This window comes from Panthera leo, chromosome D4 (genome assembly GCF_018350215.1).
Source record: "Panthera leo isolate Ple1 chromosome D4, P.leo_Ple1_pat1.1, whole genome shotgun sequence".
NCBI lineage: Eukaryota > Metazoa > Chordata > Mammalia > Carnivora > Felidae > Panthera > Panthera leo.
The window spans coordinates 12392859-12419339 of record NC_056691.1 but is presented as its reverse complement, the minus strand read 5'-3'; the positions used below and the strand labels follow the sequence as shown (position 1 = coordinate 12419339).

The following is a 26481-nucleotide window of genomic DNA, read 5'->3' as shown; positions in this document are numbered from 1 at the left end:
TCCCAGAGAGTGTGGGTTACTGATTAGAAAGAAACTACATTTCCCGGAATGCAATGAGGAGCGAACCGGCTACAGAGGGGTTGGGAGGCACGTCCTCGGCATTCTGGGATCTGGAGTTTCGCCCGCCCACCAGCCTATTTCTCAGAGTGGCCGGTGGAGTTAAGGGGGATCCGTGGGTCAGTTAGAGGCTAAGGGGACTTGAGCCCAGAGCAGGTCTGCTCCTGCTGTACTTGCAGAAGTTCTTTTTTACCATCCATCATCTGTTGCCAGCACACCTTCAACTTACAAACATGTAAAGTTTAACCAAAAGGGAGCAAGGGAACCCACCCCTCAAACTCTAAAATATGTCATTTATATTCAGATTTTCTGAGAAGAAGGAGGAGTGGAATCATTCAGCAAATCAGCTAAAAAGTCTGAGGATGAAAAGGCCCTGACTAATTCCAGTTTGAGCTACTCTCTCAACCTAGAAAACAGGAGTTTCTTCTTCTGGGGGGCCAGGTGGGGGGAATAGGGTATGGGACCGAGGAGAGGGTTGGGTGGACACAAGAATCTGAAGTCCCTCCAGGCTGTAACACTGAAAGATCCAACCTTTAGGTACAGCTTAGGACTCTGGGGCATTCAGCTCCCCAAGACCTGCCAGTTCTCATTTTAACATTTGATATTTTATGACAACACAAATTCATCACGTTATTGTGTTGTTTATATGCGACAAGGATTCAAAATGATTACCTATGGCATTGCTTTCAAAAAATGACTGAATAGCTGTCTTGCAGAAGGAAGGTGCTTATTTCATCTTTGGCTTTCCAAGAGAGATATATTTAACGCATTAGAAGTCTTCTCCCCAACTCAGGTGAGCACCATAAGAGCATTAGTGGACTTAATCACCGCCATCCCTTGGACCTGGCATATGCTTAGTACATAGCATCATTTCAGAGTATTGAGTGAACAAATGAACGACTATTATGTTAATCCTTTAGATTAACCTGGGCTTCAGGTTAATTTCAGAAGGGACTCACTTTAAGAAGACCACACGTACACAAAAATTCAAACTTAAAAACAAATTAAGAGATATTTCACAATACAAATAGATTCTATAGTTTGCAAAAAGATTTACTATAGCACTCCTGTAAATAGTGAAGTGCTCTTCTGGATCAGTTTTCACAAATTTGATTACACACAACTACTAAGTGCTTCTCTGTGGCCTGTGGTGCCCTGTGTGGGCGCCTGTGGTATGCTAAGGCCTCTATTTTACTGACAGCCACAGTTAAGTCACGTTATTTAAAACCAAATAAATAGTCCACTGTCACCAGCTAAGTGCTGGTAGAGTACTGAGTGCTGTTTTAGCCCTTTTCTTCTTGAAGGAATGAAAAGAAAAATAGAAATTAACTTTAAAAGGGTAAATAAAATCCATGTTAAACTCAATTCTGCCCAAAGCACAGCATATTGCTGTCAGTCCAAAAAATATTGCCATCATTACTATCATGTTTTTTTTTTTTAATTTTACTTCACCTATGCTTAAAGTATATTTATTTTGCATATGCTTAAAGTGATGGCAACATAATATATTTGCAACCAAGATGTCAGGTCTCTGTAGCCAATCTGTGTCAGAGACAGAGCTGTCCAGAAGCAAGTCCTTTCTGTGGTACATGGTTACTACACAGATTTAAAAGTGTTTCAGTACACTGAGTAGCAGTGTATTAAGAAAACTAAACAAATAGAGCTTATTATTTTAGAGCTCCTTAAACCAAGCTGACAGGCTAGTTGCTTTTTTGTTCTGTTCTTTCCCCTTTACACCAACTTTCCCAGCTTTACTGTCTTCTGTGACTGGTAAACACTTTCCAACATCCTTGTGTGGGGATACATGAGATTGACTCTCTAATATCCTCAAGTTCAGATTCACTCCTTTCTCTTTGGATACACCAGTACATTCTGTGGAATTTTTGCTTTCCTGATTCCTTATTGATGAAATAAGAATAGAATAATATTTATTGCAGAGGGGTTTTATTACGGAAGATAATATATTGAAAGCAGGTGGAACAGTGCCTAACGGATGCCCAGTGCTCAATTAAATTTCAACTCTTACTGCTATTACTACCTCCGGACTTTGTCATTATCTCTTGGGAAAAGTACCCTAAAATGTGCTTGTTGTTTGCGTGGAGTTTCCTAAGTATCTTTTGTGTTTTTCAAGCTTTGTCTGTTTATAAGGTCTTTTTAATGAATATCTTTTTATTATATTTTAATGTGAAATGTAACAGTCTGAATCAGAAAAATGTTGGCAAGATATTTTGGACATGTTGCCAATGATAATGATGGTTTTATATTCATATGAAATCTTTTCTCTTCAAGACCATTAATAAGCTTTATGCTTTTTAAATGTGAATTGCTGATCCTCAATAGACTTGAGTTATTTGTGTTTTCCTCAAACTTCATCAAACCAATGAAGTGTGGGGATTAAAGCAATGTCTTCTCTTTATATTAATTTCTTGCGCCATAATATCCCTGGGGTAAGAAAATTATAGCTCAGGTGGCTGATACAGGACTTTTCTGTAGGAAAGTGCGACCAGACCAACTCGGGAAGTGGGAATCCCACCATGTGAGCCTACTCTAATAGATTTATCAGCCTTATCAGATCATTTAAGAAGTTGCCAAGAAGATCTGACCAGAACAGCAAACCTAAAATAGGTGTTTATCAGCAAGATGTAAACGGCCACAGAGGCAAACCTATTCATCTCCTTTCTCTTCCTGTCTTAACAATCATCTGATCGATTCCAGACAAGCCCCTGCCCAGTACCTTTCAAAGTCACTTTCAGCATGTTCTCCCCCCAGCATTAAACCTTCTTCTACCAGATGTCATGCAATTAAGCTGAGGGAAAAAAACCAATTCTCTAAGAAAATTAGCTTCTACTAACTCCATGTTTAATCATTTAAATCTATTTTAAAAACTTGCATTTAAACGTTTAACACTCAGAAGTTTAAGATTAAGTATTTGTGTCCTAATCAAGGATAGATGGCATAGTATTTTTTTAATTCTCTAGGAATAGGGAGCTCCTGTCACCCACTCTGTGCACATCTTGAGGTTCACTTTATAATATTTGATATAAAAAGTTAGAGTCCACTTGCTATGTCAAAATGAGTGAGATGTCTGGTCCTCCCCACTGCCTCCATGCTCCCTCGTCCGTCTTTCTCTCCTCCCTCCTCCTTCTCCTTTTCCTTTGTCCACGTCTCTTCCCTTTATCCCTTCCGGTTCCATGCTCTACTCCTTCTCTTCTTCTTCCCTCCCCTTCTTTCTCTCTCTCCTCCTTCCCTCTCCCTGTTTCCTCCTTCTCTTCCTCCTTTGAGAAGTAATATGGATTTCAGAGTCAGAATCTATTGCTGAGCAACCAAGAGAATCTGGTACAACTCAGTTATGTGAAAAAATATGAAATAAAAATAATAAGATACAGATACCATGGCCAAAATTTATATGAATAAGCTCATGTTTAATGACCCAGGAACTCTCAAAAGAATCAACTACAACAAAAGCTTCAATCTTCTTTCCTTTCCTTTAAGTATTCATAACTAGCAATGATCTTTTTAAGAATGAATTTAACTTTGAGTATGATTTCTCTGTGCTTCTAATTTGGGTTGCAAACCTATTAGACATTGACTTGCTCTCAAATTATTATTATTAACTCGTATATTGATTAAGTGCTGTCATGCAACAGGCATTATTTCTAGAACTCCTACCATGCGCACAGGGGATTAATTTATTAAATATTCTATGTATAGTATTCTATAATTCAGCATTTCTCTTATTTTGATAGCCAATAAGTGAGATTCTTTGGCAGAATTGTCCATAACTATAATGATAAAATTTTAATGTCCTGGATTAGTAACGACATGCTCTAACATAAATGTAGATTAGGGATTTCTTTAACATCCTACAGATTGAATATCTTTAATTATTCAAAGACCAGATATCCATTTTCACAACTTATCTAAACCCATGATTTTCTTCCTTTTCTCTCCTGTGCTGCTTTGGTTTCTTGGCACCTTTACTGTTTATTGGCAACAATAATGAGACCATTTGGCTACCAGTTAACTGTTCTTATGAAAGGAGTGGTACTTGAAATTAAGTTCAATATCATCATGGCTTTCTTTGTTTCTCATGCTCTTTAATCTGGATAAAGGAACATCCTCACCCAGAGAAGAGGTTTAGAGAAAAGAAACTGGATTTGGGCTCCCTTTGCTCCTGATGGTGGTGGACATTTTCCCACGTCCCCACAACACCCACCCCCAGCTGCATGGTGAGCAGGCTGGTGAGAAACCTACTGAAAGTCTTCCCCCAGGGGACCAGGTATGTTCAGGATGTTTCTGGCTGTGGAGTACACCAAACACACAGCTGAGGATGTCACAGTCTGAGGTAAAGGTTGGGAGCTCAGGGAAGAAGCTGGAGAACTGCCTGAACCTTGAAGGACTTTCTGAATGTTGCACGATTTTGAGTTTCTGGTGTTCTGCTGGCATATATGTCAGACTTGTGGTGCTATTTCCTCTGTTAACTAAATCTCTTTCTGTAGCATCGTGTTTAGGTTGCTTTAAACTAGGGAGGCTGAGGCTATTTCTTTCTTTTTAAAGATTATTTATTTATTTTGAGAGAGAGCGAGAGAGAGAGAACATGCACACAAGCGGGGGAGGGGCAGGGAAAGGAAGAGAGAGAATGCCAAGCAGGCTCTGTGCTGTCAGTGCAGAGCCTGATGTGAGGCTTGATCCCACAGACTGTGATATCATGACCCCAGCCACGATCAAGAACGGGGTGCTTAACTGACTGAGCCACGCAGGTACCTCAAAGGTCATTTTCTAAAGGGCCAGGAGGGAACTAAAAGCAAGTGTAATAACATTAAAAAATAATAATAAAGGAAGGAGACTGAGAGTAAGGATTATCTTTTTTTTTTTTAATTTTTTTTTAACGTTTATTTATTTTTGAGACAGAGAAAGACAGAGCGTGAACGGGGGAGGGTCAGAGAGAGAGGGAGACACAGAATCGGAAACAAGCTCCAGGCTCTGAGCTGTCAGCACAGAGCCCGACGCGGGGCTCGAACTCACGGACCGTGAGATCATGACCTGAGCCAAAGTCAGACCCTTAACCGACTGAGCCACCCAGGCGGCCCGAGAGTAAGGATTTTCAAGACCAGAAGAGCATTTACTCTTTTGGCACCCATTTTATGACCAATTAGTACAGTTGACACTTAAACAACTCAGGTTTGAACTGCACACGTCCACTTCTGTGAGGAATTTTTTTCAATTAATATATTGGAAAAGTTTGTGGAGATTTGTGACAATGTGAAAAAACTCGCAAACTGTGTAGCCTAGAACTATCCCCCCCACAAAATTAAGAAAACAGTAGTATGTCCGAATGCATAAAACATAGGTAGATGCTAGTCTCTTTTATCATTTACTGCCACAAAATATATACGAACCTGCTACAGAAAAGTTGAAATATATCAAAGTTTGTGGACACACAGAGCATTCATGGCACCATTTGCAGTTGAAAGAAATGTAAACAAATGTGAGAATGCTATATTAAGTCATAACTGCAGAAAACAAACTACATACTGCACTATAGCAATAATTTGGTAGCCACCTCCCGTTGCTACTGCAGTGCGTTCAAGTGTTGGGAGCATCCTCCTGAAATGCCCTGTGACGCTAATCATCTCTGCTTGAGCAGTGTGGCTCTCCAGTAAACTGCATCACAGTAAAAAGCAATCTCTCACGGTTCTCAAATATTTTTCATTGAGTTTAGTGCAACATCATAAACCTTGAATAACACCAGGGGACCCATAGGAAATGCCACTAGTGATGCTGGAAATGTTCCCAAGAAGTCATGACGTTACATGAGAAAGATGATTTACTTGCTATGTCTACAGATTGAGGTCTGCAGCTGGGGTTGCCCACCATTTCAAGATAAATTAACCCAGCATAAGGGTGCAATGTTTAAAAAAAAAAGGAGATTTCTGAAGCTGCCATTGCAGCTATGCCAGCAGGCACGAAAACCTTGCACTTTCTTTGAAATACTTTTTTATGTCATATCGAAAATGCAGCTTTTATATGGGTGCAGGATTGCTATATGAAAGCCACACCTGTCAACTCTAATATGATTCATGAAAAAGCAAAGTCATTCTATGACAAGTTAGAACAAAAGGAAAGTGAAGAAACTAAAGCTGGAAAATTTAATACCAGCAAAAGATGGTTTGATAATTTTAAAAAGGTTTGGCTTTAGGGGCATCTGGCTAGCTCAGTTGGTGGAGCATGGGACTCTTGATTTGCGGGTTTTAAGTTCAAGTCCCACCTTGGGTATAGAGATTACTTCAAAAATAAAATCTTTAAAATAAAAGGTTTGGATTTAAAAAATGTCAAGGTACCAGGAAAGGAAGCTTCTGCCAACCAAGAGGCCGCAAACAAGTTCCCAGACACCATAAAGAAAATCATTGAGGAGGAAGGAGATCTGCTTAAACAGATTTCTAATGCAGAAGAAAGTGCCCTATTCTGGGGAAAAATGTACAAATGTACTAGAAAGGAAGAGAAGCTAGTACCAGGATTTAAGGCTGGACAGGAGAGGCCTGACTCTACAGTTTTCTGTAAATGCAGTCAGGTTTATGATCAGGACTGTCCTAATCTATAAGGCTGCTAACCCCTGAGCCTTGAAGAGAAAATATAAACACCAGCTTCCAGTCTTTTGGTTGTACAAAAAGAAGGCCCAGACAACAAGAACCCTTTTTTCTAAATAAGTTCCACTGTGATGCTTTGTCCCTGAAGTCAGAAAGTACCTTACCAGTAAGGGACTGCCTTTTAAAGTTCTTTTGATACTGGACAATGCCCTTGGCGACCCAGAATCCCAGGAGTTCAACACTGAAGGTGTCAAAGTGGTTTACTTGCCCTCAAACACATCGTCTCTAATTCACTCTAGATCAGGGTATCCAAAGGACCTTTAAGTCTCATTACATACAGTACTCTATAGGAAGAGGAGTCAATGCTATGAAACAGGACCCCAAGAACATCAAGAAAGTCTGGAAAGTCTACACCATTGAAAATGCCATTATTGTTACAAGAAAATGCCATGGAAGACATCGAGCCCTAAACAATAAATTCCTGCTGGAGAAAACTGTCCAGATGTTATTCATGTCTTCACAGGATTCATGACAGAGGCAATCAGGGGGGTCTAACCCTAACCCCCTCCCCATTGTCTAAGGGTCAACTGTAATTGCGTTAGTGTAAATTAGGTGTGGAGCTTTTCCAGGTAACACTAATAATTTCTAGTTAAAGTTTCCCTAATTATAGGGACTCAGCTAGTACAGTTTTGATGACAAATGACAGAAAACCAAATCAAACTAGTTAGGACAGAAAGAGGAATTTATGTACTCATGCAACTGGAAACTCCAGGGGCAATTCTGGTTTCAAGCACATCTGAATCCTAGGGGTTGATGATATCTCAGAATGTTTTTTCACTATTTCTTGGTTCTGTTTTCCCTCTTGGGTTAGCTCATTCTCAGGCAAGCTTTCCCCAAATGGCCACCAATTTACATTGCTCCCCCACTCTCTTACAACATAAAGTGCTTCCCTTTCCTCCAGCTCTAACAAAAGTCCCAAATGCTTATTGGCTTGACTTGACTCATGTGATTGTTCTGAAATCACCAGGGCAAGGCCCAGGGTTGATGTAATATACTCCCCAGCTTCATCTGTGTCATAGGCTCCCCTCCAGGGGGAGGTCTGCCCTCTCTGACTAATCTACACTGAAAGTACGGGATTGGACTAAAGGGAAAAACAGATCGCTATTCCCAAATTAATGGGAAAGCATGCCTGGTAGGCAAAAACAACAGATACCCACTGTAGACAGTAATAATAAGAGATCCCATCCATATATCACTTTATTAAATATTTTTGCATACACTCTCTTACTTGGCCCTTGAAAAATTATGTGGGATGCATATTGTCATTTCTATTTCTAAGATGAATAAACTGAATTACACATCTATTTAGAGGCAAAGCCAGTCTTATATTCTTATCTTTAGACTCCAAGGAATGTTCTCATTATTATTCTTCTACAGACACTATACATATATTATATATATATATATATATATATATATATATATATATTTTTTTTTTTTTTTCCTTCTGTTTGCAGGATCCTGGTCTCTAGTAGGATTACAGGATTATGTCCTTGGCTAGGCTTTACCTCTGTAATTTTTGTCTCCTGTGGATATGTCATGACTTTTCTACTTAAGGCATTAAGTTGTTTGTATGTTGGTTTAGCAGTATGTTTCCAAAATTCTTCCCTTGTTAATTTCCTCTGAAATTATACAATTCCATACTCCTAAAGCTTTCATAAAATACAGTCAAATAGTTTGGGTCTCTCATCCCTTTGCCTGTCACTTGGGATCAAATTTCATTCTTGTCCTGAAGAACATCTGGCTCATATTTTACCTTTCTTTTGCTCTCATCCTCTCTGTGTCTGGATTGATTTTTCCTTTCTCAGAATAACCCCATCCCTTTGGGGTGTGTCCATTGTCCCGAACAAGACTATAGGAGTTGAGTCTTTCTTCCTCAGAGCTCTCTTGTCACTCTAGAATCCAGAGAATAAAAAGGGTACCTGGATTTCTAAAACATTTCAACATCAGCTTTTATTCCACAGTGAAAGGTTAAATGTATTGTTTTCCCTAAAGTGATGATTTTAGAACAAGTGTGATTTTATATTCATATAAAATTCTAAGAACAAAAATACCAAGATCTCAATATCCTTTACAAAAATATTCAAAAATTCATTTCTGTCAAGAATTACAGTTTTAATATTAAAGGAAACTACCCTGAAATGTATTTTAAATGTAATTATATAGCTCATACTGTGTCATCTATTCTCATTTACCAGTGTCTATTCTATTTAGGTTAAAATGAACTAAATTTCTATTTCTGACTGAACCTTATTATTACTGAAAAATGCATCATATTTTCTCCCAGTGTAGATATGCATGAGAAGAATATTTTGTGTAAAAATTAATTGCCTTTTTTTTCTTGGCACATTACAAGGAGGACTATTTTGGAAGTAAAAAATATTAATGATTACTCTGATTCACCAATTGGACGTTTCTTCAATACTGTGACACAAAATTTCCTTCCATTGTAGTCGGAATGTGAGATAAATGTGTGTTTTTTCCAGATGGCTCTAATTCCTTAGTTTGTATCTAAATTTATAAGTCATGGAATAAACAAGCCTAGAATCTGGCTCCCTGGGACAGTGAAGTTTATTGGGCACAGCATCTTGGCCAAAGAAGTGTACTCCTGGCCTCTAAAATACTACTGAGGAGACTTATCTGACCTCTACACGAGCCCAGAGGAGAGAGCTCTCCCCTCACAAAGGCAGCCTGTCCCAGTTCTGTAGAAATATAATCATAAGTTCCATCTTATGTTGCACTAACATGAACCTTCTTGATAGATGCACCTATTGGTCCTGCTTCTGGAAGATAAAAGATAAGCTTTATTTCTCTCTTGTGAAAGATCCTTTCAGATATCTGAAGACAGCTAACATGCCTTCTCTGTTCCCAGGTAAACAAAATAAACAAACCTACATATTTTTCATGTTTGTTTTGGTTGAGGCTCTGGATGTGTATCACTTTGATCATGGTCTCCTTAAAAACTGCTTCTCAGAAAAGAGCACAATGTTTTATACTGACCAGTGCCAAGTACAGTGGGGGCTACTATTGTGTCCCATGCATTTGATCCTTTGCATTTATTAGCATAATCTAGGCATGGGAGAAAGGAAGTAAGGAAGGGTCCCAGACAGGGTGGAAGAGAGGTAAGAAGGGAGGAAGAAAGAGAAAACAGATGAATTGAAACAAGATCGGGGAGAAATAAATTCAAAATATATGTATTCCCTGAAGCTAAAACTAGGATCAGAACTATCATCTAGTGACTAAGCTTTGGACCTCTGGCAAGGCTGGAAAGCTCATATCAAACCTCCTGCATTAAGCCTGGGGCCTTTGAAGCAACAATTGATGGGGACTATGAAAATACAAATCCTCTCCCAAGCAAATATCCTCAAATCACACTCTCAGGTTCCCCCAGACTAATTAAATAAATGTGAGCTCATCAGATGTTATTGGTAAACATAGAAGGAAATTAGGATGAGCAAAACCAACAAAGAACAGATTTAGATCCCCCACTACAATCACCCCCCCCCCCAACTCAAATATGTGAATTATTAGATGCAGCCTCTGAGATGATTCTGAACAGAAATTCCAAAGAAAAAAATCTTGGAATCATAAAACAACCTGATTAAGGGATAGATCACTGTCAAAAATGGTCAGAGAAACTTTTAACATGATCATGGGTGCATTGGTCAGCAGTTTCCCCTGTTCAGCATAGAAATCTGAAAGCCACAAAAATGTGGAAAACAAAATACAAATTTTGGTAAAATTAAGAGACTCCAAAATAGTTGTAAAGGCTGCTGAGCCTTTAAGATTCACGTGGCAGTAAGTGGAGAGAAGCCTATGAGCAATGTGGTAGGCAGAATCCTAAAATCCATAACCCCCACCAACATGCCTGCCCTCATCTAAGGGAGTATGAATATGATGAATGCAATATTACCCCTGTGATTATGTTACATTACACGACAAATGAGATTTTGCAGATGCAATTAAGAGTACTAGTCAGTTGATTTTGAGTTAATTGACAGGGAGATTATCTGGGTGGGCCTAATCTAATCACATGAGCCCTTTGAAAGCAGAGAGTTTTCTGTCTGATGGCAGAAGAGAAATCTCTTTCATCAGTTTTCTGTCTGATGGTGGATCTAAAACAGAAGGCATCTACTATATCGTACACCTGAAACTACTATAATATTGTATGTTAACTGGAATTAAAGTAAAAACTTAAAAAGCCAAAAACAAAACAACAACAAACACAGAAGAGTGCAAGGTGCTGTTGCTAGCTTTGAAGATGGAGGGGCTGTGTGAAGGATGAGAGTGGCTTCAAGGAGCTCTAAGAGTGGTGTGCCCCTGACAGCTAGTAGGAAAATGGAGACCCCGGGCATATAATTGTAGGGAGATGAACTCTTCCAATAATCAGAATGAGCTTGGAAATGATTTCTTCCATAGAGACTTCAGATAAGAGCCCAGCCCAGCTGACACCTTGATCTTAGCCTTGTGAGACCCTAATTACAGAACTCAGTGAAGCCTGCCCCACTTCTGGCCTATAGAACTATGAGCTAATGTTTTAAGCTATTAAATTTGTGGTCATTTGTTATGAAAACTAAAGTTATAGAAAACTAAAATAAGTGATATTTCAGAAAGTACTAGTTTTTTTAAGTTTTTATTTAAATTCCAATTGACATACAGTGTAATATTAGTTTCAGGTGTAGAATTCAATACTTAACATACAATACCTAGTGCTCAACCCAAGTGCCCTCCTTAATCTCCATCATTATTTTATCCGTTCTTCTACCCAATTCCCTTCTGGTAACCATCAGCTTGTTCCCTATAGTTAAGAGTCTGTATCTTGGTTTTTTCCTCTCTCTCCCTATGTTCATTTGTTTTGTTTCAGATAATTCATATGAGTGAAATCATATGATATTTGTTTTTCTCTCACTGACTTATTTAGCTTAGCGTAATACTCATTAGCTCCATCCACATTGTTGCAAATGGCAAGATTTCATTCTTTTTTATGGCCAATATTCCAGTGTGTGTGTGTGTGTGTGTGTGTGTACACAGTGGAATATATATATATATATATATATATATATATATATATATTCCACTTATTATACATAAGAAATATATATATATATACATATATATGTGTATATATATGTGTATATATATGTATATATATGTATATATATGTATATATATATGTATATATATATGTATATACATATATATATACTTTATCAATTCATCAGTGGATGGACATTTGGGCTCTTTCCATAATTTGGCTACTGTTGCTAATGCTACTATAAACATCAGGGTGCATGTATCCCTTCAAATTGGTATTTTTGTATCCTTTGGGTAAATACCTAGTAGCGAAATTGCTGCATTGTAGGTTAGTTCTACTTTTAACTTTTTGAGGAACTTCCATACTATTTTCCAGAGTGGCTGTACCAGTTTGCATTCCCACCAACAGTGTAAGAGGGTTCCCTTTTCTCCGCATCCTCGCCAACACGTGTTGTTATCTGTTGTTACTTTTGACTATTCTGACAGGTGTGAGGTGTTATATCATTGTAGTTTTTATTTCTTTCTCTGATGAGTGATGTTGAGCATCTTTTCATGTGACTGTTGTCCATCTGTATTTCTTCTTTGGAAAAACATCTATTCATGTCTTCTGCCCATTTAAAAAAATTTTTTTTAACATTTATTCATTTTTGAGAGACAGAGAGAGACAGAGCATGAGTAGGGGAGGGGCAGAGAGAGAGGGAGACACAGCATCCAAATCTGGCTCCAGGCTCTGAGCTGTCAGCACAGAGCCTGACATGGGGCTCAAACTCACGGACTGTGAGATCATGACCTGAGCTGAAGTCGGACGCTTAACCTACTGAGCCACCCGGGTGCCCCCCCCCCCCCCCCCCCCCCCCCCGCCGCTATGTCTTCTGCCCATTTTTTTAACTGGATTATTTGTTTTTTGGGTGTTGAGTTTGATAAGTTCTTTATATATTTTGGATACTAACCCTTCATCAGATATGTCATTTGCAAATATCTTCTCCAATTGCATAGGTTGCCTTTTAGTTTTGTTGATTGATTCCGTTGCTGCCTAGAAGCTTTTTATTTTGATGAAGTCCCAATAGTTTATTTTTGCCTTTATTTCCCTTGCCTCAGGAAACATATTTAGAAAAATGATGCAGTAGCCAATGCCACAGAAATTACTGCCTGTGCTCTCTTCTAGCATTTTTATGGTTTCAGGTCTCATATTTAAGTCTTTACTCCATTTTGAGTTTATTTTTGTGTATGGCGTAAGAAAGTAATGTTACAAAAGCAACATTCTTTTGCATGTTGCTGTCCAGTTTTCCCAGCAACATTTGTTGAAGAGACTGTCTTTTCCCCATTGCCTATTCTTTCCTCCTTTGTTGGAGATTAGTTGACCATATAGTTGTGGGTTCGTTTCTGGGTCTTCCATTCTGTTCTGTTGATCTATGTGTCTATCTTTGTGCCAGAATCATAATATTGATTGCTACAGCTTTGTAATAGAACTTGAAATCTGGAATTGCGATGCCTCCAGCTTTGCTTTCCTTTTTCAAGATTGCTCTGGCTATTTGGGGTCTTTTGTGGTTCCATAGGAATTTTAGAATTGTGTGTTCTAGCTCTATGAAAAAATGCTATTGGTATTTTGATAGAAATTGCATTAAATGTATAGATTGCTTTGGGAAATACAGGCATTTTAACAATATATGTTCTTCTGATCCATGAGCATGGAATGTCTTTCCATTTCTTTGTGTCATCTTCAATCTCTTTCATCAGCGTTTCAGTTTTCAGAGTACAGATCTTTAACCTCTTTGGTTAGGTTTATTCCTATGTATCTTAAGGTTTTTGGTGCAATTATAAATGGGATTGATTCCTTGATTTCTTTCTCCTGCTTCATTATTAGTGTATAGAAATGCAACAGATTTCTGCACATTGATTTTATATCCTGTGACTTTACTGAATTCGTGTGTCAGTTCCAGCAAATTTTTTTGATGGAGTCTTTCGGGTTTTCTATATAAAGTGTATACAGTATCATGTTATCTGCAAATAATGGAAGTTTGACTTCTTCCTTGCTGATTTGGATGCCTTTTATTTCTTTGTGTTGTCTGATTGCTGAGGCTAGGGTGTCCAGTACTATATTAAATAAAAGTGATGAGAGTGGACACTCTGGTTCCAGACCTTAGGGGAATGGCTCTCAGTTTTACCCCATTGAGGATGATATACATGTGTGTGTGTGTGTGTGTGTGTGTGTGTGTGTGTGTGTGTGTGTGTGTGTGTGTGTTTATGGCCTTCATTATGTTGAGGTATCTTCCCTCTAACCCTAGTTGTTGAGGGCTTTTATCATGAATGGATGTTGTACTTTGTCAAATGCTTTTTTCTGCATCTATTGAAAGAATCATATGATTCTTACCCTTTCTTTCATAATGTGGTATATCACATCGATTGATTTGTGAATATTGAACCACTCTTGCAGCCCAGGAATAAATCCCACTTGATCGTGGTGAATGATTCTTATAATGTAGTGTTGGTTTGCTAGTATTTTATTGAGAATTCTTGCATTCTGTGTTCATCAGGGATATTGGCCTGTAGTTCTCTTTTCAGTGGAGTCTTTATTTAGTTTTGGTATGGGGACAGTAATGGCCTCATAGAATGAATTTGGAAGTTTTCCTTCCATTTCTTTTTTTTTTTTTAATAGTTTCAGAAAGACAGGTTTTAACTCTTCTTCAAATGTTTGGTGGAATTCATCTGTGAAGCCATCTGGCCCTGAACTTTGGTTTGTTGGGAGATTTTCAATCACTGATTCAATCTCTTTGCTGGTTATCGGTCTGTTCAAGTTTTCTATTTCTTCCTGTTTCAGTTTTGGTCATTTATGTCTCTAGGAATTTATCCATTTCTTCCAGGTTGTCCAATTTGTTGACATATAGTTTTTCATAATATTGTCTTATAATTTTACTTTTGTGGTGTTGATTGTTATTTCTTCTCTCTCATAAGTGATTTTATTTATTTGGGTCCTTTCTCTTTTCTTTTATCAAAAAATCTGGCTAGGAGTCTATCAATTTTATTAGTTTTTTCAAAGAACCAGCTTCTGGTTTCATTGATCTGTTCTATTGTTCTTTTAGTTTTTATATCATTTATTCCTGCTCTAACCTTTACTCTTTCCCTTCTTTGGCTGACTTCAGGCTTCTTTTGTTGTTTCTTTTCTAGTTCCTTTAGATTTAAGGCTAGGTTGTTCATTTGAGATTTTTTTCTTGCTTCTTGAGGTAGACCAGCTGTGTTATACACTTCCCTCTTATGACTGCTTTTGCTGCATCCCAAAGGTTTTGGACAGTTTTGATTTCATTTTCATTCATTTCCATGTATTTTTTAATTTCTTCCTTGATTTCCTGGTTGGCCCATTCATTGTTCAGTAGCATGTTGTTTAACATCCATGTATTTGTGGTCTTTCCAAATTTTTTCTTGTGGTTGACTTCAAGTATCATAGAGTTGTAGTCATAAAATATGCATAGTATGATCTCAGTCTTTTTGTACTTGTTGAGGCCTGATTTGTGACCTAGTATGTAATCTACTGTGGAGAATGCCCCATGTGACTTGAACATAATGTGTACTCTGCTGCTTTAAGACGGAATGTTCTGACTATATATGTTAAGTTCATCTGGTCCAGTGTGTCATTCAAAGCCATTGTTTCCTTGTTGATTTTCCACTTAGATGATCTATCCATTGATATAAGTGGGGTGTTAAAGTCCTCTGCTTATTATCAATGAGTTCCTCTATGTTATTGTTTTACATATTTGTGTGCTCTCATGTTGGGTGCATAAATATCTACAATTGTTAGATCTTCTTGTTGGATAGTCCCCTTATTACTGGCCTTCTTCATTTCTTGTTACAGTCTGGTTTAAAATCTAGTTTGTCTGATATTAAGATTGCTACTCCGGCTTTCCTTTGATGCATGATAAACGTTTCTTCATTCCCTCACTTTGAATCTTCAGGTGTCTTTAGGTCTAAAATGAGTCTTTTGTAGGCAATATATAGATGGTTCTTGTTTTGTTGTTGTTGTTTTATTTTTTTTATTTTTTAACTCATTTTCCATTTTTTAACTCATTCTGACACCTTATATCTTTTGATTGGACCATTTAGTCTATTTACATCTAGAGTAATTATTGATAGATATGTATATAGTGCCATTTTATTACTTGTTTTGTTGTTATTTCTGGAGATTTTCTCTTTTCCTTTCTCATCTTTATCAATTTTGGTCTTTACTTTCTGTTGAAAGAGTCCCCTTTAATATTTCTTGCAGAGCTGGTTTAGTGGTCACGAACTCCTTTAGTCTTTTGTCTGTGAAACTCTTTATCTTTGCTTCTATCAGAAAGTTAACTATTTAAAAAAAAATCCCTAGAGATGATGAATGAGATCTGCAGGTACAAAAAAATGTCTCTAGTGAGCAGCACATGGGTTGGGAAGAAAGTGAGGTGGATGCTATCAGATTACCCCCTTATGAATGACATAAGAAGTGAGCAGAAAAGAGGTTCCTCATTTATAATGTCCAGTGAGCCTAGTTCTTATAATCTTTGCTAATAGGACATTTTGATTGCTCTTTTCTCCAATGTAAAGCTATGTCCTTTGTTTCATTTTAATTCTTTTGACTTTGAGTTACACTTGTTTGATATTAATACTGCAACATATACTCTTAGGTTATTTGTGTTTTCCTGGTACATCTTGGCTTACCTTTTTATTCTTAAGTCATATAGCATTACTTAGGAGGGAGTTCACTAATAGATAGAATATAGTCGATCTTTGCTTTTCAAAAAGGAAGTTTAAACCATTTTCCTTGGTTGCCATAACTTAGTTTTTGTCAAGTTACATTATCTTTTTCTTTCTTTTCAATGTTTTCTTGCTTTCTTTTTATCTCTGTCTATGGACCATGCTTTATTTACTATTATCCTCATTGACTTCAAAAGTATTTATTCAATTTTTTCCCATAGGTGCCCCAAAGTATATATTGTATTTTTAATTTTACTAGTGGTTCTTATGAAGCTTTTTCAACATATTCTTCAACTTGTGCTTCCCTGTTTTTCAAGATCAGGAATGGAATGTCACCTTTTGACATCATGTGAGATGACAATGTTGAGAACAAGGTATGCCATGAACACTTATTTAATTAGACTAAGTTGAAATTAGTTCTCATTTTTCAATCTTATTTGAAATTACTTGAAACATGAGACTCACACAATGGCTCAGGCAGCTGGAGGCGGGGGAGAAATTTAAACAATACCACCTCTGGTAAAGCAAAAATGTTTCTAAATGAATGGTAACAGAGCACTGCCAGAGTTTTGTTATTATCACTTAGTTATTATTACTTAATTCTCATTGTTGGGAGCCACTGAAGTGCTACATTTTGAAATGTATGTATAAAAATCAGTTCAGTCATTGACAGTCAATCTCTCTGCCTGCTCAAATGAAACCCAGTGGGGAATGACTGGTTCGTTTACTTTTCAGTGTCTTTTGCTTCCTTATCTAAACTCCCATGTGTAGCAGTACCTCCACAACTCCCAGAAAGAGTCTCTGAATGCCTGCGTGTGGCATCCTGTCCAAGGGCAATTTAATTGTCAGGATATATCATCATCAAGTCCTTTAGCAAGTTGCCCACTTACCACTATAGCTCCATGAATAGCTTTATCAGGATGACACAGTCTTAATCACTTAAATCCAAGAGAGAATAATAGTAGAGAGCTGTTTCAAAGGTTCACACAGTGGTTGCATTAAGGGGTGTGGATAAAACATGATGACTATGAAGGTATTTTGTGAGAAAAATCAGTCATCATTTTAATTTGCCTTCCATTTCCTGCCCATATTATTTTTCCAACTGCAGGATAACCTTTATAGCTGATCCAAGGATTTGTTAGCATGACTCCCAGAGGCTTCTGGGAAAGTGACCTCTCTCCTGGCTCTGCGGTACTAAGTTTAAGAATATACTTGGATCATTGGGTACCTGGGTGTCTCAGTCGGTTAAGTGTCCAACTCAGGTCAAGATCTCATGACTCGTGAGTTCGAGCCCCACATAGGGCTCTGTGCTGACAGCTCATTGCCTAGAGCCTGCTTTGGATTCTGTGTCTCCCTGTCTCTCTGCCCCTCCCCTACTTGCTCTCTCTCTCTCTCTCTCTCTCTCTAAGATACATAAACATTAAAAAAAAGAATATACTTGGATCAGGAAGCAGCAGGTTGCATGTACAAATATGGTGAATAGGGACAATTCATGCTTAAGTTTACTGTATTGTGGTGTACTGACTCCTATGATTATATTCGGTGTTATATACATTAACAATGACCAGACCATATATAAAAACAGAACTCTGACCTACAACCTGCAACAACCTATCAAATCAACCAGCCCAGGAAGTCAGCCTGCTGTAAGTTACACCTGTGTAAAGTCACACTGCTATCTCTCTCTACTGATAGCCCAGGAAGCCAGACAATAACCCCAGTAACAATTGTCCCCAAATGACAATTTGATTAATGATGGACAATTCTCCTTGTATTTGTCCCCAACCTGCCTACAGCTTCTTCATGCCCACAGCTTCCAATCAGGGCATACTTGAAGCCTTTCCCACCCCCACTCTTCTGCCTGCCTTTGAGTATCTGCCAAAATGCAAGTGACGTGGCTGGCTCCCTTGCTGTAGCAAGCGCCGAATAAATAGCCTTTGCTTCTTCTCATTTGGTTGGTCTTTGTTGAGTTCCAGTATAAAGCTGAGCTTAATGAGGTGCTTCTGGTGTCAAAGAAGTGGTCCTCAGCACATCCCCAGGCTACTCTGCTTAGATAACTGATCCAGTGTTATGCATTTAAGTCTAGATGTAAAGAGAAAGACTATTAACTCCCCCAGAAGGACTGATAAGATTCTCCCTTGGGTCTTATCATCTGTAACTATGTACGCAATGGTGAGGATTTCAGAAGCTAGAATCTCCATCTGGCCTGAATGATATTGCTGACCTCTGTGATGTCTATCATGACTGTGCTGACTTCCTTGTATACCCTTTAGAGAATTAAACCCTGCTTTATGTACCCAAAGAGCATGTGGGTGGTCTGTCAGTCTGAACTTACAATGACTCTGTCAATACAATGGTCATGCACACCCCACATCTCAGACTGGGTAGGTAACTGTTATATATTTTGGAATGAATATAAAGATTTTTGTTTTCTGTCCCAGGCTAGAATTTATAAATAAATGACTGTTTATGGTAGTATTTCTTAACCTGGTACCATTTAGAAGTGAAAGGGCAATATAGGCAGAGAGAGCAGCATAAGAAAGGTGAGGAGGCGGGACATATAGAGTGATGCTGTGCATCTCATGGGACTCCAAAATGCGCCATATGGTTTATCTCTACCTTCCAATGTGCACTTGCAGCTTCTACAAGCAGAGGGATTAGTGGAAGGAAAAACTGAAGCCAACACCTTTGCCCTGAGGGAAGCCTTTTAAGACCATTAAGTTCTGAGTTCTCTTGAACTAAGGGAAAAAGCAAATCGAGGCAGGCTCCTCTGGGCTTCCAAGACATTTCCATCTGAATGCTGTTCTCTTTCATTCCCACTGCACACGGACCACAGTCACGTTTGACTCTAAGTGGAACCTTGACACAGTCCAGATGTCCATTTTCAATCATTTGAGACCTAAATATGTCAACAAATATTTCAAAGGGTACATTAGATAAAACAGTTATTTGCTAAATATGAATATCTAATTCTCTCTTTGCATTGCCAATTCCCTTTTTGGTATTAATCATGGTTGCTAACATTCACGTCATTATCTATAATAGAGCTCCCAATCTGTCAATTTGTGATTCACCATTCAAGTATCAGTGATTCTTTTTTTAACCTTAAGATTTTCCTATCTTATATGTATATTGTAGAAAATAAGAAAGAAAAAGAAATAAGGAAGGAAGAAAAGAAAGAAAGAAAGGAGGAAAGAAGGGAGGTCACTTAATACCAACACCACTGTTATTATTTTGATATAAAAATTTCCAGTCTTGTTGATGTTACGTAATCACAACATATATACCATTTCATAACTACTCAATAATATGTTAACACTTTTCTACATAATTAAACACTCTACAATGTAAAAGTTAATGACAGGAAAACATTTTTAGGTTTTGAATAGTCCACACAATGTCTCCTACTGTTAATAATTCATTGTTTTCTATTTTACGTTATTATAAGGAACACTGCTATTAATATCCTATTACTAAACATAGAAATTAACTTTATGGATCAAAAAGCTAAGCACAGCTTTACAACTTTTTTTCTATGTTTGTTTATTTTTTAGAGAGAGAGAGGCAGAGCCACGAGTGGGGGAGGGGAAGAGAGAGAGGGAGACACGGAATCCAAAGCAGGTTCCAGGCTCTGAGCTTGGGGCAGAGCTCACAAACTGTGAGATCATGACTTGAGCTGAAGTCAGACGCTTAACCAACTAAGCCACCCAGGTGCCCCAATATGACTCTTGATCTCTGAATCAAAAAGCCCTCCAGAAAGGTTGTAAGAATTTATACTCCCTCTAGCAGTGCATGAATGCATTCATTTTCCCATATCGCCTTTGTATGAATATCATACTTAAGGAGGTCATTTTTCCTCTCTTTGCCCTTTCTTCCCTTTCTTCCTCTTGCCAACTGTTAATGCAACACTATACCAGGGTTTTGCTAAAAGAAAGGTTTATTTGTCTTGTCCACATTTCACCACAATGCATCCCAAGAACTGTGATAGACAGAATCTGAAGAATGTGATCCAGCCCTTCCAGGATAGATCAGGCACCTGTGGGGGGAGGGGAGGGAGTAGAGTAACAGAAGAAAGCCTGGCAGCTGGAGTGGAGGTGAAAAGAACAATGAGAAAAATGAAAATGGATCCTTGTGTGTTAATCTAGGAAAGACTCCAAGCAGAGTTGTAGGTGACTAAATGAGAAAAGTAAATCTATGTTTTACACCATCCTCTGGATACACTGTCCAGCCTGGACTGTATCCTTGAACTTCAGACTTACGTAGTTAATGACCTATTTTGAGATTTACACTTGTTTTGCTATTTCTCTCATAATCACTACCACCAACATACACTCCATTAGGAAAACCTATTCATCCTGCCTGCAAGATATAGCTTGATTTGGTCCCCTTTTCTCAAATGATGACGGATTCTTAATTGTTTTCTGTGTTCCTATCATCTATTCTGTACACAGTAGCCAGGGAATGAAGAGTCACATTGTGTCATCTTCCAAATTAAAATAATTTAATGGCTTCCTGTGACTCTTAGAATAAAATCACAACTCCTCATGTGGCCTACAAGCCTTTACTCATGAGTGGGATCCTGTCTACCGCTCCACACTATGAAACACTAATTCTCACCAATCCCCATCATTCTGCACCAACCACACTGACATGGTTCCTGCTTCTAAAGCACACTGAGTTCTTCCTCACACTGGAACTGTTGTTTTTGCTGTCCCACACCTTGATTACTCTTTTTTTTTTTTTTTTTTTGCATGAGCAGTACTTCTCATCCATCATGCCCCTCTTCAGAAAGAGCCTCCTTGACTACCCTACTAATGTTGGCTTCAACCACCAACCCATTTACTTTCCATCACACAATCCTACTTTTCCCCTTTGTTAGGAAACCCAAACAACTTTGTCTCCTTGGTCATTGTCTTCTCTAGAATGTAATCTTTATGAGTCCAATGACTTATTTTGCACTGACCTACTGTATCTCTAGCAACCTAGTAGAATGCCTAGCACATTGTTGACACTCAAAAAATGTTTCAGAAACATTTTTTGGAAGTAAATTAATGGGAGGTATATGCATAGTCAAATAAAATCATATTTTCTTCGTGGTAAAAGACTTTTCTCATGTGCACATACAATCATAAGTATAACCAAGGAGTTATTTGATTTTTAAATATTTTTAAATTTGATGAAAAGAAGCATGGCATTGTTGAATAGTCTAAAAACTATTTAATCATTGTGTCACTGGAAATAAATTTTTTGCAAGTTTTCATTATTATAAGCCATATTACCATATATAAACTTGAAGCTAATATATAATTATTAAAATTTCTTACTAAAGTAGCTTTGCTTGGTCAAAATCTTTCTATATTTTCATCAAATTTCCCTGTCAAAATATTAAACCAATTGATTTCCATCAGTAGTGAACTAAAGTTATATTCTTTTCATTTTTTAATGTTTATTTATTTTGATAGAGACAGAGTGTGAGCAGGGGATGGGCAGAGAGAGGGAGACAAGAATACAAAGCAGGCTCCAGGCTCCGAGCTGTCAGCACAGAACCCGGCTCAGGGTTGGAACTCACAAACCGCGAGATCATGACCTGAGCCCAAGTTGGCCACTTAACTGACTGAGCCACCCAGTGAACTAAAGTTCTTATGTGCATATGGTGTATCAGCCTGCATTCAGCCAAAAAGAACAGAGAGCCGAATGGAAACTAGTTAGATTGGGAACATATCTCATTTAACAAAGGATCGATGGTAGAGCAGTTTTCAGGATCACTTGATTAAATGGCTTAATAATGTTATTCTTCTACTTTGCCCTTAGGTTGATTCCCCTCAGGATTACAAAACAACTGAAGCAGTTCTAGGTTAAACATCCCAGCAAGACCATAACCACATGTAAAAATGGATTATATCTCCTGGTGTCTCCTTCCTAGAATGAGGAAGTCTTTCCCAGGAGACCAAGAGTAGACTTACTTCAGTTCTCATTGGGTAGAAACTGGTGACATACCCTCTCCTGAATAAGTCACTGATAAGGAGAATGGAACTACCAGGAAGAGTAATAGTAATAGCTAAGTCTTAAACCAGTCTGGATTTTATCCTAGAGTAAACATGAGGATTCTACCAGTAAGGAAGAAGTTGAGGTGGGGTGGATCTTGGCAGGCAATCAATAAATAGTATCTGGTAATACTGAATATTCAGATTTTTAAAATCTTTGACAATTTGTTTGACAAAGAGCTATTACTTAACATTGCATTTATTTGACTACGTTAGTTCACATTAACATTTTCTCCTCTGTTCTACTCTTTATCTTTGTTAACTCCTTTGGGAGGTTTCAACCCTTCTTGGTGGCAGCAAAAAATAAATAAAAAAAGAAAAAGGGAGGCTGACAGACTGACATCATTACTAGAATCTCAAATTGGTTGACAAGACCCATTTCTTCAGGAGAATTCCCTCCATAATTTCCAAGTCCATATGGTTCATCCAAGCACACTGACTACTCAGTAGAACAGGGAAGACAATACAAATCCACAAAACATTCATTATTTGCACTAACCACATCAACATCAACAGGAGAATCAATAGGGCTGCAAGAAGAATTTTCAAGAAGATTCTTAAATTTTACTGACAACCCAAGACCACCCCCTTGTAATTTCATATTAAAATCTGTGTTCCACACTTTTCCCAAACCTGTACCCAGACCTTCCTTTAAGGTGGAACAAGTTGGATTACACATAGCTTACCTCCATGTACTCTTTGACTTGTTTTCTTACAGGTTTTCTATTATAATATCACTAACTTAAGGAATAACTGATGCCACTGAGTGTGGAACTCACAGTTTATTCTTTTTTTTTTTTTTTTTTTTTTTTTTTTTTTTTTTTGAGAGAGCATGAGTGGGGAAGGACAGAGGCAGAGGGAGTGAGAGAGAATCTTAAGCAGGCTCCATGCTCTGCCCAGTGCCCAATGTGGGGCTTGATCCCACAACCTGGGATCATGACCTGAGCTGAAACCAAGATTCAGATGCTCAATCAACTGAGCCACCCAGGCACCCCCACACAGTTTATTCTAGTTGGACCATCAGCTCCATTAATTGGAACTCCAACAAGAAACAGTCAGTCTGCAATCTCTCCTCATCTTCACTAGTTTTCTTCCAATATTTCAATTTTAATTATGAATTAAATACATTTTAATTACAATAACTAAATCATGCTTTTCCTTCTTTGAAAAAATATTTCTCTTTGAACAATAACACCTAATATGTTCATTGGACAGCTATTGGATTGTTCAACATTTGCTTATTGATATATGGGCTATTTATGTATTAAGAATATTGATTATATATCACACAGATTACCAAGTATTTTTATTTTTTTATTTTTCAAACTCGATTAATGTGATATATATATATCTATATATATATATATATAGATATATATATATATAGATATATATATAGATATATATATATATAATCCATCAGTCTTATTTCTTTATATTTTCTGCTTTAGGTGACACATTTACAAAGACTTCCCAATCCGAGATCAGGTATGTCCACTCATTCTTTTCAAGGATCAAAGCCTTCTGATTTTATAGTAAATGTCAGACTTCATTTATGTATATAATTATGTATTTAGCTAATGAAAACCTTTCAAATACCAACAAGAAAATTATTTGGGGGCAGTGCATTACAGTTGACATGATAAATGAGGTCTCTCATGCAGGACATAGTCCTCCTGGTGGCGTTCTTCTCTTTCACATTTATCTCCTCTCCCTGGATAACACCATCCTCCCTCACAGGTACTACATCCATACCAATAACCACCACATCCAGATTCCAGACCAACATGTAAAGGAAGTCTCTCAGCCCATTCAAAGTAGGAGAAAATCAGAGTCAGGAGGAAAGAATTGAGACCCAGGGCAAAAGCTCTGATGGAGGAAGGTGAATGTTGTCTATGTTGTGCTGGCTCTATCATTCAGAAGCCAGGGATCAGCTCTGGCTCATTCATCTTCCGTTTGCTCTGGCCAAGGTCAAAGTGATTCCAGCTATAATCTGCCATGGCAAGAAACACGGATACTATTTAGAACCAGAAATAAAGAACTGTGGGGGACACTGAGCAAGGAAAATATGGATGGCTTTTTCTCAAAATTTGTATTTTCAGGGAAATCAGGAACCAAGGCTCTCATAACAGTAAAGAGTATACACCCACTTAACTGTCACAATTATAATTCATGGACTGAAAGGAAAGGAAAGGGGTTCAAGAATCACTTCCCTCTGAGCATGTCTTAAATACCCACTTTTTACATAAAGAGATTGGTACACTGCTGCTATTTAAAGAAAAACTATACTCTAATAGAAATCAAAACCTGAAAATCAAAACTAGATCAGTTGGACTTAATTTTCCAGAGATAAACTAATGAAATTCTTAAAATATTCTTATACATTACTCTGAGGGTTTTCTTAGAAAATGACTTAAAAGTGAGAGAATTCAGGATACTGGTGTTTAGGGTTGTTGTCTTTGTTACTGAATTATTGACCAAGATGATTGGTTTAATCTTCCCTATGTTCAGTGAGGGGAGGCACTGGGGAAACTGTCACTGACTACTGAAGTTTAAGAAAATAGATATCTCAAACCAGTTGAAAAGGCTTGATCAAACACATGTAAGCTAGAAAGGGGCAGAATTAAGAGCTGGAAATCAGATTTTTAGATTCTAATTTTGGCATTGTTTCTACTCCACTGTTCCTTTTACTATCGAATTCTTGTTTTCTCGGATTTTATACTAAAGCCAAATGATATTTGATTTAAAACAATTTCTATTGATTGGTAATATTTGAGCACTAAGAAGGTAAGATTGGGGAAATGAGGAGAATGGGAGAAGGAACAGGTTGTCATCATACCCTTTCATTTAATCAGTATGGCTTTGAGCCAAAGAGAGTAGAGAGGCCCTATAAAAAGCTGATGTGTGACACCCCAAATTCTAAAAATAGCTATCCCCGATTTAAAAAACCAAAACCAAAAACAACTTCTAACCATTCCATCTAACCAGAGGAAGGCATGCAATGGATTGTGAAGCTCAACAGAAGAACATGAGCTCTATCAAGAAGTTGGCCTGGGTTCAAATCCCAGCTCTGCCACTAATTCACTGTGTGGCTTTGGGCTAAGCCACTTATCTGAGGCATACTGTTCTCATTCAGATAATGGAGAAGAATAAAGCAGCCCCTTTATGGGGTTGCCAAGGATTAAAAGTACTAATAATGTAAAGCATTTTGCACTGTGCTGGGCACAAGATAAACACAGTAATGACCCCTTGCTGTGGTTCTGTCACAATAAAGGAGCAAAGATAGTTCAAAGAGGCTGCTTTATGGTGGCCCAGAAAAGAGCCAGTTCCAGAATCTGGAATCCTTCTTTTATCCACCTTCTTGACGTTGGATCAAAGAGTAAACCCTGATGTTCTATCCACCGTGATCATAGAATTTGGAGGCAGACGGAAGTCTAAGTCAAATTTGCTGTGTAATCTTGAATCAGCAATTTCATTTCTTTGAGTCTCATTCCTTATCCGTGAATTGAAATACAAATAAGATTTCAGTGAGTTGTTTTGAAGGCTAAATAGATGGGTAAGAGATAGTATTTTTGCATAAAAAGCCTGTGTAGACTCAAAAACTCCATACAATATGGGTTATAATCATTCATCACTCCACCTGCAGATGTAGGAATGGTATTACTATCCCCAAGGCCTTCTCCTATTTTTCAAGACTCATTTTCCTGATGCCTATCTCCTCTTCCCAGGGCAATTCTAAGTTTCCCTATTTTAACCAAATTAGGTTTGCTTAGTGGACATAATTACTCAGGATTCTGAAATGTCATGGTAGCTCCTGTTTTATGAACTAACCAGAGCTAAGTTCACAATCTACTGAGCTAAGTTCACAATCAGTGAACTAACTCTTCAAGGTTGTAAGATCCAACTTCTCATTTCTCTATGCAATCCTGGTAGAGTCTAACAATGGGGATTAAGTCCAGACATAGTAGGCTGGGTCAGGC

General features: G+C 37.8%; 2 long non-coding RNA genes across 2 annotated transcripts in view; one reads left to right on the top strand and one right to left on the bottom strand.

Annotated features, from left to right (window-relative positions):
* The first annotated feature begins 28 nt into the window (after positions 1 to 28).
* Positions 29 to 22597, top strand: LOC122204521. Its single transcript, XR_006195709.1, has 4 exons — positions 29 to 850; positions 9467 to 9576; positions 16775 to 16831; positions 22269 to 22597. It is a non-coding gene; the product is annotated as an uncharacterized LOC122204521 (long non-coding RNA).
* The window catches only part of LOC122204519, a 31526-nt gene continuing 24106 nt past the window's right edge, over positions 19062 to 26481 (bottom strand). The window contains exon 3 of the long non-coding RNA XR_006195707.1: positions 19062 to 19356. This is a non-coding gene — a long non-coding RNA (uncharacterized LOC122204519). The remainder of the gene's footprint in view (positions 19357 to 26481) is intronic.